The 20,115-nt window shown below is 41.9% G+C and overlaps 1 protein-coding gene and 1 pseudogene across 4 annotated transcripts in view; one reads left to right on the top strand and one right to left on the bottom strand.

Annotated features, from left to right (window-relative positions):
• AUTS2 (activator of transcription and developmental regulator AUTS2) overlaps nt 1-20,115 on the bottom strand; it is a 1,119,628-nt gene that overhangs the window by 439,661 nt on the left and 659,852 nt on the right. The gene's annotated exons all lie outside the window — the stretch shown is intronic.
• Nucleotides 4,728-4,817, top strand: LOC132676401 (U6 spliceosomal RNA; annotated as a pseudogene).

Here is a 20,115-nt window from a genome sequence, read left to right as displayed (position 1 = left end):
AACTTCAGTTTTCAACAAAAATCAAGAGAGCCGAAGTAGGAAGAGCCTGTCACCTTATTTTAAAAGGTGCTTTATCTTATTTGTGTAACAGTTTGAAACTTTTATTGCAATAAAAAGCACCTTGGCATGACAAAAATTCTAAAGGAAAAACAAAATTATCTTCTGTAGGTTGTATCAGGAGCCAATACAGCCAAAGAAAGCTGTGTTTGGTGTTTTATTTCCCTCTGATGTTCCTGAAACTGGTCTTCTGAACAGGCTGAGGACCAGGGGAGAACTCAGAGGGGCGTAGAGGTCTTGTGGTCCACTCGGACCACTCTGCAGTCTCCCGCCTGGGCTAGGCCTACTTACTGAGGGGTGAAGAATCCATTCCTTCGGTCCCCCTTCTCCTTTCATACTCCCCCCGCCCTTTGCCCCACACTTGAAGTAAGCTTCCAATCCCTGTTACGCTTCGTCTCTCCGCCCAGGAGCAAAGGCTTTACAGCATCCACGTGCAAAGATCTTGCCCTATAAATAAAGATGCAGTTTGTTTTCATCTCCTTTTCCTACATTTCAATAGGCTATTTAACCAGTTAGTAAAGCACCATAGGCAGATAACGTTTCCTTCCACTCACTGCAACAGAAAGAGAGCCACTATTCTGGTCAAGATTTAAGTGACAATTTTGATCCCATCTTGGAGTGTCTAGATCCTTAAGTAAAAATATATGAACTTCATTTGCCTTAGAGCTTTAATTCCTCTGTCACTTAACCTCTCCCCTCTCAGGTCTGTGGGCAAAGAGTAGAGAGAGGCAACAGGCTGCAAACAGGAGCCAAGTTTCTGAATCACTAAGGAACTGATATGCCATTTATGAAATGGGACTGAGTTGAAAGGACAATGGTTTCTTTTCCTGTTGATGCACCTGCTTTAATAAGTTTTACTGTAATCATAACCCTTCACACTCTCCTCCTTTAAGGACGATGTAAAAACAGTAGCAACATTTTAGATGTAAATCATGGGTTCCAACCAGCTACCGTGCGACAGGATAAAGACTTCCTCCTGTGTTCTTTACAGTACCTGCAACTCCTCTAAATGATCTGAGCCTTCAGCAGTACATTGAGTATTTGAACAATAATCAGACATCTGGTGCAAAGAGAATGATATTAGAGACATAAGGTACAGCATAGGCAAATAAGGCAGATTTGGGGGCAGCTGGGTGGTTCAGTCGGTTAAGTGTCTGACTCCGGTCATCATCTCAGGGTTTGTCAGACTGAGCCTGGTATCGAGCTCGGTGCCAATTGCGTGCAGCCTGCTTGGGATTCTCTCTCTTTCCCTCTCTCTGTGCCCCTCCCCCACTTCTGCTCGCTTGCACGCTCTCTCAAAATAAATAGACTTTTTTTTTTTTTTTTTTTTTTTTACGAAAAAGGCAGGTTTCTATTTGAGTCACTTTTTCTGAGAAAGGGCTTTTCTGAGGCTAGAGGTAGATGAAAGCAGTATAAAACTGTAAGACAAGAAATAAATTCCTTTTACTCCTACAGACAAGAACCTACCCCCCTAGTTCTAAACTGAGGGTTCTCAACCGCTTTGTACTCGCAGGCCTCCAGATGTTCTAAAGAAGGCCCAATACTTATGATGTAATTACTACTGCGGAACAGCCATGCATCTTCACGGGGCCTATAAAAAGCAGTGGTAATTAACTCACGGCTCACCAGGTGTGTCTTTCTAAACATAAGCCTTTGTGAACGGGAGTCGCTCAGTGCGCTCCTTCTCCAGACCCAAGAGGCACTGTCCCTAACTAGTAAACAAAGACTTGGCATTACGCGGTGTCTCTCATGTCTGATGTCAGCCAACTGAGAGATCACTGTGTGCGCCATCTACTGAGATCATTGTTTTAAACATATAGACAGATATGTCAGGGCCTGAGAAGGGAGAAAGATACACTGGTGCCTCTGTAAACCAGTTGAGAACCACTACTGTAAAGAACAGGTAATATTTATGGAGCAATTAATATGTGTTAGGCAGTATGCTAAACAGTCTGCATGTTTTGACTAATTTAAGGCTGCAGTGGTGACAATATTTAAAATCACAGCTCAATACTTAAAAGCAACCCATGGGCTAGTTCTAAGGAGAACTTTAGTCATGTTTTTAAATAACTGCTTTATTATCTAAAAATAAGCCTTTCCCACCTAATCTCCATCTGAGAAATGGACAAGACAGGAGTAACGGTGATCATTTGGCTCTTAAAATACTCTAAACTCTACCACTGGTGTCCTTGAGGCTGGGTATTTCCTTTCTAGATTCCTAGTACATCCCCAGAAATGCCGAGGGCAGAGAATTAATATGAACAAAATGGGAGTATGTCCTGCGGAACACTTTTTAAAACTCTTGGGGCTCAGGGTGCCTGGGTGGCTCAGTCGGTTAGGCTCGTCAGGATCTCACGGTTCTTGGGTTTGAGCCCCGTGTCAGGCTCAAGGCTGACAGCTTGGAGCCTGGTGCCTGCTTCGGATTCTGTGTCTCCCTCTCTCTCTCTCTTTCTCCCTGTCCCATTTACGCTCTTTCTCTCTCTCTCAAAAATAAATGAACATTAAAATAATAAACCTCTTGGGGCTCACGTGAAATTCCCTCATCTCTTCACTCTTCCTTCAGAATGGAGAATGCCTGGTTGTTGCCCCATATCTGATAACCAGGAGTTTAGTCTAGCACAAGCCTTACTTCAAAGTCTAAGTCAACTAAAGCTTGGCAAGATCATCATGAGAGATACTTGAGCTAAGTTTCAATCACTGTTGATAAATATTTATTGAGCTATATACAAATAAATGTTTAGGCCCTTTTAAAAGGAAATTATTTGGGGGGGGGCACCTGGGTGCCAGTTAGTCAGTTACGCATCTGACTCTTGATTTCAGCTTAGGTCTTGATCTCACGGTCAGGAGTTCAAGCCCCATGTCGGGCTCTGCATTGGGTATGAAGCCTACTCACTCATAAATACGTAAATGAACGAATAAACAAATAAATACATAAGCAAACAAACAAACAAAATGTTTTAAATAGGAATTATACACTAGGGACAAAGATCAAACTACATACTGGCACACTGTGAAAATACAAACATCTCACCTATTGGGTCAATTATTGACTCCCTCCTTGATGGGTATATGATTTTCAGCCTGAGGGTTATGGGCAACAAAACACAAAGTATTTATACTGTTCAAGTACTGGCTTTATATTTATTTTTTAAAAATTTTTAATGTTTATTTTTGAGAGAGAGAGAGAGAGAGAGAGAGCATGAGCAGGGAAGGGACAGAGAGAGAGAGAAGAAGACACAGAATCTGAAGCAGGATCCAGGCTCTGAGCTGTCAGCACAGAGCCTGACGCGGGGCTCGAACTCACAAACTGTCAGATCGTGACCTGAGCCGAAGTCAGACACCTAACCGACTGAGCCACCCAGGCACCCCTGTACTGACTTTATATTTAATACCTCGCTTAAAACTCCCCAAAATTCTATGCCAAAGTAAAAGAATTATTTTTAGCAGCACACAGACAGAAAAGACTAAACTATTTATTCAACAGGTTACTTTGCTTACTTATCCAGGGGACTTTCTGTCATTAACTCAATGACTCTTTGAGGTTATGTTCAAAGGTAAATATTTTTTTTTAAAAGATAGAAACTCCTTCCCTAAAAATACATCTAGGCAAAGGTCATATCCTATATTTTATGGCACTTCAATCATGTTACAGCACTTGTGTAGATGCAAAACTGCTTTTAGAAATCCATTTTTTTAACTTAAAAACTGAAGTATAGTCAACATATACTGTATTATTGTCAGGTATACAGATAGACATTTGACAGTTATATGCATTATGAAATAAATGCTCACCGTAATAAGTAGAGTTAGCATCTGTCACCATACAAAATTATTATTTTTTTTTTTTAATTTTTTTTTTTTTCAACGTTTTTTATTTTATTTTTGGGACAGAGAGAGACAGAGCATGAACGGGGGAGGGGCAGAGAGAGAGGGAGACACAGAATCGGAAACAGGCTCCAGGCTCCGAGCCGTCAGCCCAGAGCCTGACGCGGGGCTCGAACTCACGGACCGCGAGATCGTGACCTGGCTGAAGTCGGACGCTTAACCGACTGCGCCACCCAGGCGCCCCCATACAAAATTATTACAATATTATGGACTATATTCCTTATGCCATACCTTACACCCCCAGGTCTTATTTATTTTATAACTTGGAATTTATACCTCCTAATTCCCTTTACTTATTTTACTCATCCCCTGCCCATCCCCTCTAGCAGCCCCAGTTTATTCTCTGTATTTATTATGAGTCAGCTTCTGTCTTGTTTATATATTTGTTTTGTTTTTTAAACATTCCACATACAAATGAAATCATATATATCTTTCTCTGTCTTATTTCACTTAGCATTATTCCCTGTAGGTCCATCCATGTTGTTGCAAATGGCAAGATTTCATTCTTTTTCATGGCTGAGTGATATTCCATTGTATATATACACCACATCTTCTAACACATTCATCAGTGGATGGACCCTTGGGCTGCTTCCATATCTTGGCTGTTATAAATACTGCTACGAGGAACATGGGGTGCATATATCTTTTTGAATTCGTGTATTTATTTTCTTCTGATAAATGCCCATAAGTGAATTGTTGGATGGTAAGAGAGTTCTATTTTTAAGTTTTTTGAGGAACCCAATCTTGATCACTGCAGGGCAGTGCCTGTAGAGGAAGGAGTGCAGGTAAGTTATCTAGAGGAAAACTGGAACGATACAGAGATTAGGATGGCCCCTGCTCAAGGATGACAAATTTGTGAAGCGGTCCATATTATTTTTGTTTGTTTTTAATCCCTGATTTTTAATTACTTTGTGTGTGTATGTGTGTATTCTATTCAAAACCTGCATTAAAAGAAAAATCCTGTTTCACAGGCTTTATCAAAGTAAACCTTAAAAGAGAGAGAGAGAGAGAGAGAGAGAGAGAGATCTAGAGGTGTTCTGCTGGGTCATTCTGAACTCCGCGATCTTGGTCAAGTCACTTAGCTTCTCTGTGCCTCAGTTTCCCCATCAGTGAAACATGGATGATACCTTGCAAGGCTGTGGTGAGGTTTAGAGATACTGTATGTAAAGCTCAGCGCATACATCTGGAGCCTAAGGAAGCCTCTGGCAGATACAGAAGCTGTTAATTTTTAACGACTGCCTTGCACAGGGGTTGTTCCGGGCCCCTTAGGAGGGCAACATGCTATTTGAGATCTTTCATTTTTATAACAAAGTGTCAGGTTTCCTAACCCCGCTCCTAAAGTCAGATGCTACCGGAGAGCTTTCTGATCACCTATGGGCATAGCTGCACTTCAGGTGCTCAGCACTGATGCTCATCAAGGTTTTCAAACTGATTCATGTACCAGAACACCTGGAAATCATGAGCTCGTCTGGGCTAATAATGGTTATGGAACACCATTAAATCCTGATATGTTTAATTTTGTGATGTGAAACAGGACAATTTGACTCATAAAATACATGACTATGTTACATATTTAAAAACAAATAAAAGATGGCGTCCTCCTCAGAACGAGGTGTTGAGCTAAATCTTATCCATGGTTAATAGTTTGTCTATTCATATTTGTTACCTGATCACACGATAAGGCAAAGCTCACCAAATATATGCACTAGAAAAACCTATATCTAAGGTAGTTTTACTCACTCACTTGGTTCTATTCCCCATTTTTTTTTTTTTTTTTTTTTTTTTTGGTGGAAAAAAGAGCATCATTTGATTACAGACAGTGAAATGGCTCAGTGTAGCTCGCAGGAAAGCTGTTTTGGTGGAGGTAAGTTGGAGAACCACCGGTCTCGGGACCATGCAGATATTTCCAAGTTCTGTCTCCCAGCCAATCAAACCTCCACAGACTTAAAGAGTTGGTGCCCAGCTCCTCTCAGAAATGCCAGCAAAGAGCCACAATTTAATCTTGTGCCTTGAGTTTATACTCAACAGAATGGTGAACACAAATCATTTCTCCCTCCTTCCCTCCCTCCCTCTCTCTCTCGTATGAACCCTACTCAAAGCTCTGAACATGACACTGTCCTCTGTCTGTTGTTTCAAGTCCTTGTTTATAGTTTCTTTTCAACATTTAGTGACAAGGAAAGCACTTCCTATTCTGATGAACTTTGATGGTTCATCTCAATAAATAATAAAATAAAAACTGCAAAGGGAAAAAATGACTAATTTCCAGTTTTTGTACAGGCTGCAGGAAACTTGGCTGAGTTTTATGCCCATTTGTTTTTTTTTTTTTTTTTTTGGGGGGGGGGTGTCCTAGGCTGTCTGGTATAATTGTCTTCTCTCTCCCAAATTCTTTATTACTTGGCTAGTCCTCTTTTCTTTTACTGGATTTAAACCTTATATGTAAATGTTTTATTAGAAATGACCTAAAATCTGAGAATTTAGACTCAATCAATTTATACATATTTTCTAAGGCCTTTATGTCCATAGAATTGAAGAGCAGCTTGAAAAGATGGGACAATTAAAAACTCGCTCAAGGCCAAAATGAACAAATCAGGAGACTATAGATGCTGGCGAGGATGTGGAGAAATGGGAACCCTCTCGCACTGTTGGTGGGAATGCAAACTGGTGCAGCTGCTCTGGAAAACAGTGTGGAGGTTCCTCAAAAATTAAAAATAGGGGCGCCTGGGTGGCTCAGTCGGTTAAGCAGCCGACTTCGGCTCAGGTCATGATCTCGCGGTCCGTGAGTTCAAGCCCCACGTCGGGCTCTGTGCTGACAGCTCAGAGCCTGGAGCCTGTTTCGGATTCTGTGTCTCCCTCTCTCTGACCCTCCCCCGTTCATGCTCTCTCTCTGTCTCAAAAATAAATAAACATTAAAAAAAATTAAAAAAAAAATTAAAAATAGACCTACCCTATGACCCAGAAGTAGCACTGCTAGGAATTTACCCAAGGGATACAGGAGTCCTGATGCATAGGGGCATTTGTACCCCAATGTTTATAGCAGCACTCTCAACAATAGCAAAATTGTGGAAAGAGCCTAAATGTCCATCAACTGATGAATGGATAAAGAAATTGTGGTTTATATACACAATGGAGTACTACGTGGCAATGAGAAAGAATGAAGTATGGCCCTTTGTAGCAACGTGGACAGAACTGGAGAGTGTGATGCTAAGTGAAATAAGCCATACAGAGAAAGACAGATACCATATGTTTTCACTCTTATGTGGATCCTGAGACACTTAACAGAAACCCATGGGGGAGGGGAAGGAAAAAAAAAAGAAGAAAAGGTTAGAGTGGGAGAGAGCCAAAGCATAAGAGACTCTTAAAAACTGAGAACAAACTGAGGGTTGATGGGGGGTGGGAGGGAGGGAAGGGTAGGTGATGAGTATTGAAGAGGGCACCTTTTGGGATGAGCACTGGGTGTTGTATGGAAAACAATCTGACAATAAATTTCATATATTAAAAAAAACTCGCTTTATGTTAACATATGCTAATTTTTTTTGGTAATGTTTATTTATTTTTGAGAGAGACAGAGCGTGAGCGGGTAAGGGGCAGAGAGAGAGGGAGACACAGAATCCGAAGCAGGCTCCAGGCTCTGAGCTGTCAGCACAGAGCCTGATGCGGGCTTGAACTCACAAACTGTGAGATCATGACCTGAGCTGAAGTCAGACGCTTAACCGACTGAGCCACCCAGGCACCCCTTAATGTATGTTGTTTAAAGTCCATGTTTCCCACCGACGGTCATCTCCAAGGAGGCCAGTGTAGGTCTGCCTTATTTGATTTTTAAACTGCACTGTCAAGCTAAATCCCTGTATTCAAGGTTTTAACAAGTGTTTTAATTAATTAATGTCTATGTGTTACTTGTCATGAATTTAAGTAATCAAAGTATATCATTTTACCCAAGGAAATTCCAAGTAGAATTTGTTACTGAACTTGAGCCTTTCTACTAAAAGGGAAATTGGAGAGAATCCAAATTCAATATTTTTATGAACTCATACCTACATTATTATAAATCATACATAAGGAAGGAGTTTTACATGGTGAAATGTCTTTTTCAAAAGAGGGAAACCACAGAGGTGTGACTTTTCGGTGGGCATCTTCATTTATCACTGGTGGCAACACGACTGGGACACTCTGAAGTGAAATGTAATAATCCATAGCACATTCTGAAAAGGGCTTCATGTCTATGGCCATACCACCCTGAACATGCCTGATCTTGTCTGAAAAGGGCTTCGTTTCCTTTCACCGAATAATTTCCCAAGGATACACGTATCCCGAAGAAATAATCACTGAGATACATTATTCGTAACAATGATGGTTTGAAAAAAAATCCAAATATCCTAAATACAGTTAGACCACTAATGGCGTTATCCGTGTAACAGGACGCTGTGTAGTCCTTAAAAACCAGCCTCTGGAAAACCATTTAACAACCTTGAAGAAACTTTGTGTGAGACACGGGAAGAAGGAAGATTGGGACGCTTACACCAAAAAATACTAGGATTGGTGACCACTCCATTTTGTTACAAACACAACTTTGATTTTTTCCTTTGAAATTTGCCACATTTTCTGAAGTCTCTAGAATGCAGCTCTGCTGCTGCTATAATCAGCAAACCAAAAAATTCCATTAAGAGAGTGCCTTCGGGTATTACCTTTTTAAAAGGGAGTCGGCCTTGCTCTCACGACAGAGAGCATTTCTCCTGCATGCTTCTCTGCAAGATGTCTGCGCGGGGGGGGGGGGGTGTTCACAAGGCACTCAGCGTAGAACTGAGCATCATCTTCAGACGCTCCCCACTTCAGACGTCGTGCCACACCCCAAATCGAAGCTCCTGGGTAAGCCCTCCAGACTGCCAAGGCTGCCAGCACCACCCGGCACTCCTGACCCAGGCTAACTATGCTCTGCTGGGCACACTCTGAAGCGCACTCAGGGACAGATCTACTGAGTAAAATGCCGAGCAGTGGTTCAAAGCCGCCTAAATCTGGAAGGCAGCTACGCTCACCACTATACCACCAACGCAAAGCCGCCTAAATCTGAAGCAGCCATCGAGCAGACACTATCACCCGCGGCCCCCCAGCCTCAGTTTCCTCAGTTGTAAATGGGGTCTTTACGGGCCTGTGGAGCTTCTACTCTGCCAGGAAGTTCCAGCGTTTTACAGGAACAGTGGAAGGAGTGAGACACGAGGGGTGACGCCGAGTGAGAAGAGGGCCCCTGCTTCTGCTCCCAGTACGATTTGCAGGGATTCCCTTGCTCTGGGCGGGAGAGCGGCAGCAGACGTGCGCAGTGGTGACGGGCACAAACTACAGGGAGGAAGCAAAACGCCGCGCCCTGAGACCCGAGAAGGGGGCGTGCTGGCTGAGAGTGAAAGACGGAAAACAGGGCCCGGTCAAAGACTGTGAATGTGGCTGGGGCAGAAAGCAGCTGTCGGTGCCTCCCCCTCCTGTGTTACACCACAGTCAACACAGAACGACGAAATGGCAGACTAGGTATGTCTAAAAGAAGAGATAAGGAGGGGAGGAAAATAGATGTTTTTATAGTTCTTGCTCTGGGACGGGCGAGGAAAAGAGAAGTGTGCAGGACACCTATAAAGCCCTTCTGGCAATAAGGGAACATGTGCAATGCAGATTGAGAGACACGTTTCTTAGAGAGGAAATGGGGCCATGAGGTGACCTTCATAAATCTCTGAATTATATAGCGTTCTCTGGGGTGTCTTCTATCTAAAACTACTGTAGCCTACAAGGGGATTCAAATGGATAGTCTCTGGCTTTCCTGAGTTACTGTGCAGCCAACCAAACAAGAGCAGAGTGTGGGTGAGGGAAAACCACTAGAGCCTGATCGGTGCTTACGTGATGCTCTGGGAAATGCAGTGGGACAGTACGTGTGCGCGGGCGTGTTTGTGCACGTGTGCGTGTGCAAGTGCATCCTCTTCCAGTTGCTAGATCAACCTCAGCTCCCTTCTCTTACCCAATGGTGCTCACCTGGGGATCACCATCTGCCTTCCAGGAACTGCTTCTGTCCTTCAACAGGCAATTAACACAAGCCTATTATAGATTCCTGGGGCCCTTGGTAAGGGGAAGAGGGGAGAGGGCTGCAAAAGGCATCAACTGGAAGGCCAGAAATCTCATGAGGACAGGAAAGACACTGGGCCTGGTAAAATAAGTAGGGACCAGTGGCTATTTGTCATTCCCTGCTAATTCGAGTTTTTTTTTCGGGGGGGGGGGGATTCATGTGGGTGGCTCTCATTTGCCGGCTCCATCACAGAGAACATAGGGCAGTGTGAGTACACAGGTCAGTGCTGTAGGCTCCTTTCCCGCTCAGAATGGTATGTAGGAACCCCAGTGAGACTGAACCCCAGTGAGACTCTGGGGAGAAGCATTTTGTCTCCAAAGATTCTACCCCTGATAGAGAGCAGCCTCCCTGATAAACTCTGCACAGCTTTAAGGGAGCTTGAAGAAGACTGTTCATTAAGGTGCAGGCTAAATGCTCTTTTTTAAAGAGAAGTAATGTTCTAGGACAGGATGGAAATGATCTCCAAAAGGAAACATCTTCAGAAAAAGAGTTGCCACACGTGTATGTGCAGACACACACATACTTTTCATTCGTGTACCCACTCACTCTCTCCTGGTGTCTCAGAAGAGCTCAGAGGGGCAGGGAGTGAAAGTCAAGCAGCAGAAAGAAAAAGAATGAGCCCAGATGGACTGTCCAAAACCACCTGATTGGTTAAGACTCCAGGGTTTGTACCCCAGACCCCTAGGTGGGCCATCTTTAAAGTAATGAACACACAAACACAACCTGGTGGCTTTATTACTGAACTCACACTAGATAGTGGTGCATGGGTGGCCAGGAAGACATAAGTCAAGAGGACAGGAAGAATTCAAGAGTAGTTTTAGGGGACAGAAGGACAGAAAAAGGATGTAATGAGTTAGCTCAAGAAGACAGTCAGTAGTATACGTACGTCACTGGAAAACATTATCTTCAAATGACTAAAACACTAAAGCAAGTTAAAACAGTATCAGGGCAATTTAGTATAACTGTGACGTGCTGTGGGTTCTATAAACCCAATCAATGCCTTTGGTTCTGAGGGCATTACACGAACAATGGGGCTCTATAAATTAATATTAGAAGTGTCTGTCAATCTCTCCTTTTGGGATTTGGTATGGAAGCTTTTAAAAAATGTATGTATCTAAATATCACCATCCATGATGCAATTCTTCAAAATGTAAGCCTTCATACTACCTACCTTGGCTGACTTAAAAGTCATTAATTAATTATAAGATTACAGCAGACTGGTGAGGTCTGTAGGATGAAGGCAGTGGGAGAGACCCACACAGAATCTTCCCTTCAGAACCTCACGATACCTCATGTTATCAAAGGCCCAACCTTATGGGTTCAAGAAAGAATACTATTTTAGAATATTCTCTTTTTGAGACAAAAAGCTCCTGAACTACAACAACCCAATAAGAAAGATCAACACATACTGAAACACTTTATGCCTCTGAGTGTGAAAATTAAACAAGAGAGGTAGGGAGTCTGAAATTTTATACCTACTTATAAAATTTAAAAAAACCCATTTTTATGCAGTAATAATGAACAATAGCCTTTAATATACACAATTCCCTCACTCAAGCAAACCTTCAGGATATTCTTGTGAACGGAATGTAATACACTTGCTGACGTGTCTCCCCCCTTCGCCCTCCACCATACATGGTATGAATACAACCACACACACACACACACACACACACACACACACACACACCCCTAAAATGTAATTTAGAACTGAGGGGAAACTTCAGTTTGAATTAAGGCCTAAATGCTCATGCAAAGATTTTTTTTCAAAAAGAAATACAGAATTATCCTAAAGTCCAAAATGTAATTCTAACCAACAGCTAAAATATCTTAGGCAAGTTTAATGAAGGAAGACCTGCCATCAGAATCTTAAGAACTTGAGAACTTGGTGCTTTTAGAGCCAGTTAAACACAGATGATTAAACCTCCCTTTATAATCTTTGCAATATCCTTTACAACCCCACTTGTTTGTTTAGCAAATTAATGAGATTTTCCAGTATTGCTGAGGACATTACATGTCTACTTCCCAAAAGTCTACCCGTTAGAAGTCTTTCTAAGTTGTAATGTAAGAAAATGTAAGCCTTTGTGTACAGTAATAGGTGAGAAATATTTCCTGGCCGCTGTACTCAATCGCTTCTCAAAACATCATTCTTCCTTGTAACACGGGTGGCACTGGGGGCTTGATGGTTTTAATAGCTGCTGAACAGTCTCCAAAAAATGCTCGAAAGAGGAGTTCTCCTGCTAACATATATGGATGAACGAATTAGTAAAATTCAAGGCCGCTTTGGGCTGAAAAAGCACTGGTGACATTCCTGAGGCATATGAAATTTTTGGCATTAATGTTTATATTTACCCTCTCAAAAATCTGCAGGCAGGCACACCAAGGTCATGTGTCCCGCTGGATGAGAGTTTGCCGCAATACTTTATTAACATGGAAAAGGAGGCGATGCGCTAAAGAGAATGCCCCAGCCACAATGTGATTAGACAGCTGGCCCTCAGGTTTCATCTGCCTCTAAGGACATTTATTTGAACACTCAAAACCACGTATCTGTCTAGGTCTATCTCTACATCTCCATCTATCTACATATCTATCCATATCTACATATCTATGTACATGTACATGAGACAACACACTCTACGTGTGTGTGTGTGCATAAAACGACCTGCCATAGAAGGAGTTTTATTTTTCTTTATAAAGAAGACATTCATAAAACTTTTTGGATTTCTGTATCACTGGCAGATCATAGGTCAGACTATGTGTTATGGTCTCTAATTTATAGGGAAAAAAACCAATATGGCATCTAGATGTAAGTCTTATAAAGACTGGCTGATGACTCTAATCAAATAGGGAGATTAAAAAACAACCCCCCCCCCCCCCCGCAAACCCCTAAGCCAAACTTTGGAGATACTGATTAAGTGGGTCTGAGCTGAAACCACAAGATATAAATATTTTCGCAAGTCCCTAGCTGTTGACCCTCAGGTTTGGAAACCCTGTGCTGGAGCAGGAAAGGCACTGTGGTGGGGTGAGGGAGGCCCAGGCTGAGACTCATCGAGGATTGAGGGCGGCGGCAGCAGTGTGCAGAGGGCGCACGGGGACTCCGGCACAAGCTTAGAAGCACCAATGCAAAGACCTCGCACTTTCGAGCGCCTGTTTTTGAGAGCAGGACTGCCATCCCGCGAGCTAGTGAGAGAGGAGGCACCTTAAGCGAGGGGCGCACGGAGAAAGAAGTATCAGCACCACCGCATCAGGGACCGCACCTACAGCACATGGGTGCCCAACCACAATCATGTCAGAACGCTGCAGGAATGTAGTCTGAACTCAAGGTCTGAGAAGCTGTTTGGCCTTTAAAGTGTGAGTCATCACGTGTCAAAAGAAAATAAACAGAGTTTGCTTCGAGGTACAAAGAAGAGGCTGTAGGTAAGATTACCTAAATGTGCCAGAAGAATCTGGAGGCAGAAAAACATGGTGGGTTATAAAAGGATGAACAGAGTGGAAACAAAAAAAAAAAAAAAAAAAAAAAAAAAAAAAATCCCATTCCATCTGTGCAGCTCTGAGCCTAAAACATGGCAATCTTTATTTGGAAAAAAAGTTAATGAAGATTATGGAACACGAAATGACTTTTCATCAACTTATTTCTCCAAAAGAAGCATGCATTTGCATTTTCATTGAACTGATCAAATGTTATCTAAGAATTGCTTAATTGCCTTAATGGTTTAATTCTATTTGCTGCCAATCTGATTAGCAAAGTGTGTGTCTGTGTGTGCACCCGTGTGGGCTGGCACTGAACGGGAGGGTGAAACCTATTACTGAAAGAACAGCGATGAGGAGCCGGCTGGCTTTTGGTTAATTGAGAAACCATGAGTGGTGTGAGGAGGTCACTGTATCATTTATTTTAATTTTCTCCTCTCCCGTCTTCCCAGTCACTTGTTCATCTCAGGAACCTGCGTTAGATTTGAGACCGCTAAGAGCACGTGTTAATTTGGGTTAAGGAGAAGGTGAGCCCAGGTATTACCGGCAGCGTAGTGATTTAATAGGAACCTGGATATAATTTAATAGATCCTTTGAGCCTCAGTCAGACATGGTTAATATGGATTGGGGAAACATCTTACAGAAGTTAATACATACATTAATCTCTTGGGACCTTGCAACAATACACAGCCTAAGAAAGTAAAAATAATCTCTTCCAACCTGCAGGGGAGCGTGTATTGATGAAAGCCCTGGATTCCGGCTTTGGGGCAGGGGAAAAGCACCAGACCAAGCTTCCAGAAGCGGTTCTGCCCTCGGGGGAAGTCACATTCTGTCTCTGTGTCTCGGTGTCCTCAACTTCAAACTGGAATGAGTGGTTTTAAATTTGTTTTTTAAAGGGCCTCGGGTTTCAGAAGTGTACCTCAGGACCTGTGCAGGAAGTTCAAGGGAAGCTGGGCAGAGGAGAGTCTACCCTCCGTTTTGAGCTCCCCAACCTCCCTCGGATTTTACTGTACTTTGATCAGTCTGCAGTATTGATATGCTAAACAAGATTTGGGTTGAAAAAAATGCTTTCTTTGGTTACAAGTGTTAGATAACTACTGTCTCTAAGATTCTGTACAGTTTTAATAAAGTCTTCCCTCTGAACACTCTGTTTCTTCTGCTAGGAAAATTTATCCTCCTCTTCACGTTTTGAAGCTCCAACTTCCTCAAGACTTCGATCAAATGCCATTTTTTTCTACGAAAACTCCCTCAACAGGAAGCTTAGCTATGGAGGGGACTTCTTTGCTGGAAAGCAGTTCTGTGGCTACATTTGGCAGAAGAACACTCTTTCCTAAGCTGAAGATACTACATAGTTGGCGATTTGGTCAGGGATCCTGGATGATTAAGGATAAAAGTAGACCCAGGACAATATATATCTATATTAGGTTCATTTCTTTTGATGCAGTAACAGCACTCACAGAAATTTATCCTAATGAAACAAGGACAGATATGTGCAATGATTTATTACAAGGAGGCTCAGGTGATAAGGGTGGAAAATTAAAAAAAAAACAAAACACTAACCGTAGAAGCAAAAGTCAAATACACACACAACAACAGTTAAACAAACTTTACACTTTGAAATAACACAGAGTCATTAATTATCATGTTTTGGAAAAGTATCTCATGATGTGGGAGGACGATGACTATATAATGTCGAGCAGAGAGGGCAGGGCATAAAACTATATATAGAATATGCTGACAATACTGTTATTCATCATAAGTACTCAAAGGAAACTTAACAAGAGTAGTGAATGATTTGTTCCTTTAATTTGCTTCATCACATTAGTAAATGTACAAGCAATTTTGTTTCCATCAGCTTTCTCTAATTTTCAACCACATGATACTTCCAAAACATAAATGTGTGAGGAGTCTAAATCTACTACTGTAAGAACTTTAAAGATAAGGGTCGCGGGGAAGACACCTCTAGAAATGGGTTCTAAGTATTCACTCTGCCACAGACTAGCCGCAGGGCTCAGCAAATGGTTTCACGCCGCTTTGTCATTTGCAAAGGAAACGTGTGTATCTTAATTTTTTTCTATCCCTAGTGTTTGAAACGCTGGAAGTTATCACTGATGTATGTTAATTATTGAGTGGACTGGTGGATATAAGGATGAGCAGATGGATGGAGTGAATGAACTCTAATGAAAGAGTATAAAGAAAGATGAATTAAAATCCTAGGCTTCTTGATTCAACTCTTAAAATCTATATTATTAACTATCAGGGCACCAAGTGAAACTTGAACCTGACACAGGGAAGCCTAGTTTGTGTTCTTTTTGGTTCTTCCGAGCTAAGGTCACGCGCCTTCACAGATCCATCAACACCTGGGACTGGTCCCAGAAGGGAAACTCAGATTTCACGATTAAGTTATGCACTGGGATGCACTGTCTGTGAGCGGCTAGTAGTGAAAGTCAGAGTGGCAACAGCTGAGCTGGAACAAAGGCAATCTGGTAACATTTTGATGATCAAAGACAGGAGACCAAGATTTAACTGAATGAAATATGCCGCATGGAACAGTACTCATAGGATGCACACTGGAGCTTCAAACCCGAAACACAACAAAAAAGCAAAATCTATAAAGGGCATCTAGCTGGAGATAGAACTGAGGTTAAAAAAAAAAGAAAAACAACACAAACAGCGAGGAGTAGGAATCAGCATTCCAGAACAACACAGATGAGACAATATCCCCCAAATAACCTCAGAAATGTGGCCTTCGCCGAGTCTGAGAAAGAACAGATTGACTGTCCATCTTGGTCATCCGGCAGGCTCTGACCACAGTAAGAAGATACTCATCTCTTGGAGGCCACTAGAGAGATGGACATATGCTGGAGGGAAGCACCTAAGATTAAGGCCCATCTTAAAGGACCCTTAACTTGCAACCGGGGCATAAAAAAATAAAATGAGGCTGCCTGTTATTCACATAAACTCCAATTCTATTTTATGAGCGGGAGCAGAAAAACAGAGAATACTTTACCCTTCATCTTTCTGGCTATCAAAGCTTTTCTAGGTAATGCCACCAGCTATGACTGCTCTCTTTTACACAGTGAAATCGTTTCTAAGTGAGTAGCCTAGTATATTTAGAGAAGTAAACTATTCTTGCATATGTCTTCAAGATCTATAATGGAAGATAAATCCTGTTAGCCTGGGCATGGCAAGGTAATTATTTCAACTGCTACATTTCTGTGGAACAAACAAAACCATTCCTGGCTTATGCATTTCCTATTTAATGGCAAAGGGAAGAAATGCTATGCTCACCATGCCCAGAACACTGGCTGTCACAGACCAGTGGCAACCAGAGTGAGGAGAGGCCCGGTCAATTATCACCACTGGATATCAGAGTCCTGTGGGCTACACGTGCTCCTATCTGCCTGTCCAAACTAGCCTGGAACGGAATGATGCTGAGCAAGAAGCAAAGGGAAAACTATCATGGTTGGAACATCAGGGCATTTGGGATGCAAAGCAGAAGCTTATCTTTTTTACTGTTGCAGCTCCAGAGAAAATCAATTTTGACACAGAACTGCCACTTTACAAACAAATAACTATACTTTCCAATAACCTAATCTGTGCAAAGCCTACTGAAAATTCCCTAAAGAACCAGTAGTTAAAACCTCCATTAAATCAAAGGGTTTAATATGGGAAGGGAAGATAGGATGTGGTTTGACTTGGGAATGTAATGGACTCAGTGGGGAAATAAATACGTTGTTTTATGTGTACAGTTACAGAATATGAGAACACGGCATTCATTTCAAAGGGAATTCTCTTGCTGTGCAACTTATTCCTAAACAGATGTGATTTTTGCTTATTCAAAAACATTTAGGTAACAATTACAGCATAATAAATTATAATTGCCATCATCTTCCAGCTACGTAATGCCTTCTATGCAAACACAAAGAAAAGGCAATTACACAAAACTGTAAAACCCATATTCAGGTAGGTTCTGAGGCCTAGATTCAAATAATCTACGTTATTCTCACATAAACACTGCACTGTGCCTCATGTATGTATCTTACCATGCAGTGTGGAAACTACTTAGCAAATAACTAAGGTTTGTTAATCGCTGGCTGGAACAGTCCCCAGCAGGGGAATTTTCAGGGTACCAGGAATGCCTTCCAGCCCTCCGATTTCTTTTACGGTCTTCAGCTACCATCTCACTCTCCACCATACAGAGCTTCAACCCACTGGCCACTCACATGCAAATACTCCAAAGAGAGGCAGAACATTGTGCAGGTATCATTGTTGTTAAACCTTAGAATAATTAAACTACCAGATTTTCAACAGGACCATGTGCTAAGGGCAGGTAGGAGCTGACAGGAAGGTGCACAAAGGGTTGGGGCGCCTGGGTGGCTCAGTCGGTTAAGCGTCAGACTTCGGCTCAGGTCACGATCTCGCGGCCTGTGAGTTTGAGCCCCGTGTTGGGCTGTGTGCTGACAGCTCAGAGCCTGGAGCCTGCTTCGGATTCTGTGTCTCCCTCTCTCTCTGCCCCTCCCCCTCTCGTGCTTTGTCTCTCTCTGTCAAAAATAAATAAACATTAAAAAAATTTTTAAAAAAAGAAAGAAAGGTGCACAAAGGGTTGACAAGTGTCCGTGTGGCTCCCTCCCTCAGGAGTACCATTTTGATTCAGGCTCCATCAGAGCATTAAGTGACCAATATAAAGCCCCCTTACTAACCAAGCATTTTTAATTCCTTCTCTAACTACAAGGTAACTCGCTATCTTACGACCACGACTAAAGAAAAATGGAAGCGATGGGAAGGAGATTCCTGTCTGTGTATTTCTCTAATGTCTCATTTGCCATTGCCTCTCACCAAAGCCACTCAAATCTCCATCCTTATCATGCATTGTATCTCTCATCTGGAAGTTCACACTAGTACTCGAGTGCTCTTTAGGTCACATATAACTTTAAAAGAAAGAAGAAAATCTTGCCCGCTGAGTTGGTGACATGTCTAGGACATTGGGGCTGATGGTGTGCTTCCTGAAACATTTTTAATCACTTATAAGTCCTGAAACATACACATGCTTTTACATAATCATCAGAAACTCTAAGATCTAAAGTCCCACTGGTGAGTGATGTTGAGTGGCTTGATCATGCTTTCCCGTAAGCATTTTGGATGGGAATGTGTAGCGGACGATGAAAACTTTCAGTAACTAAAGTCTGTGTAGGTCATAGGACCGTTGTATGTCTCAGGATGTGATAAAGAGATTTAAGAACGAAAGTACACGACTAGAGACTCCAAGAAGGCAAGGAAAACCTGACTCCTATACTCCTTAAATCTAGCACAACATCTGGCATAAGGGGATAAATATTTGTTAGAGTAATAAAGATAAGCTTTTGAGATATTCAAAGACCACCAGTAGGTCTACAAAATCAATTCTGTGAGCCAGGAGAAATGAACAAAAATACAGACAATGAAAATTGGTCTAAAAAGATCAGTGCTAAGTCCTGACCAGGTTGAAAAATCTGACCCCACAAACGGCGACCTTCAAAGTGTGAATGAATGATGGTTTTGTTTATACTGCTTGGCCCAGGAGAGCAGGGTGGCTTTCCATTCTGACCAAAAAGTTCTCCGGGCTCCTTAGTATTTATAAAATAATCCTGCTTGCCAGTTCATCTTGTTTTTCAAGATTACTAATCTATTCTTGATCACGGGGATGGGATAGGGATATCATCAGAAGTCTACATATGGATGAGAATGAACCGTGTCACTTGAAGGAAAAGCTTCAATGCAATACCTTGATCTTTCATCAAAGGTCAGAACTAAAACAACATGGATTCCATGTCAGAATTTTCCAGGAATCTCCAACTGAGGACACTGTCAGTTACGTTCTCCAGTCATTCCCTAAAACCTCACGTGATGCATTTTTAGAGGTGTTTAGAACGAGGCAAAAATAAATTGCTTCTCTCCACCCTACTCCCAACACCCAAATAAGAAGCTAGTTATCTCTTCTAAAAACAGGAATTATCACATTCTTCCACTGCCCTGGCTTCCAGGAACCTCAGTGTCAATTTTATCAACAAACTCAGCAACAACATGAATGTTGCAAAGTTCTTACTCCGCCCAGCCAGGACTCACTTTTACTCCTATTGTATTAAACATTCCAATTGCTTCAAATGCCTTCTTGAAAGCTGTGGGTTAAAAATAACTATAATAGTAAAGAAAAACAATTTATTTCACACATCTCTCCAGTTTGTTCACAAGATGTTCCTCTGTTTAGTTCAAACATGGGATTACAAAAGGTCATGCCAGGTACATTTTTGTTCTCTGGCAAATAAGAGTGCTGATGGTCAAAGATGGTCGAATGTTCAGGCACTGTAAAACTAATCTCCAACTGCAAAAGAAAACTCAACTTTTTATAATAGTCCACTGGAGAAATGTGTCTTTAGGCATATAAATAAATCAGCTATAAACATAAGATATGTATGTGATTTATCATACATGTGAATAAGGAAAATAGAAACAGCAAAATTAGACCACCTGTCTTCAGCTTAATGATTTTAAGACCTAGAGGGGAGACAGTTATTTCACATTTATTTTACCTGCCTATTATGTTTGGCTAAGGAGATTTTTATAGCATT

The sequence above is a fragment of the Panthera onca genome, chromosome E3 (assembly GCF_046562875.1).
Source record: "Panthera onca isolate mPanOnc1 chromosome E3, mPanOnc1 haplotype 2, whole genome shotgun sequence".
NCBI lineage: Eukaryota > Metazoa > Chordata > Mammalia > Carnivora > Felidae > Panthera > Panthera onca.
Note: the sequence above shows the minus strand (reverse complement) of the source record. Positions and strands in the feature narration are given on the sequence as shown.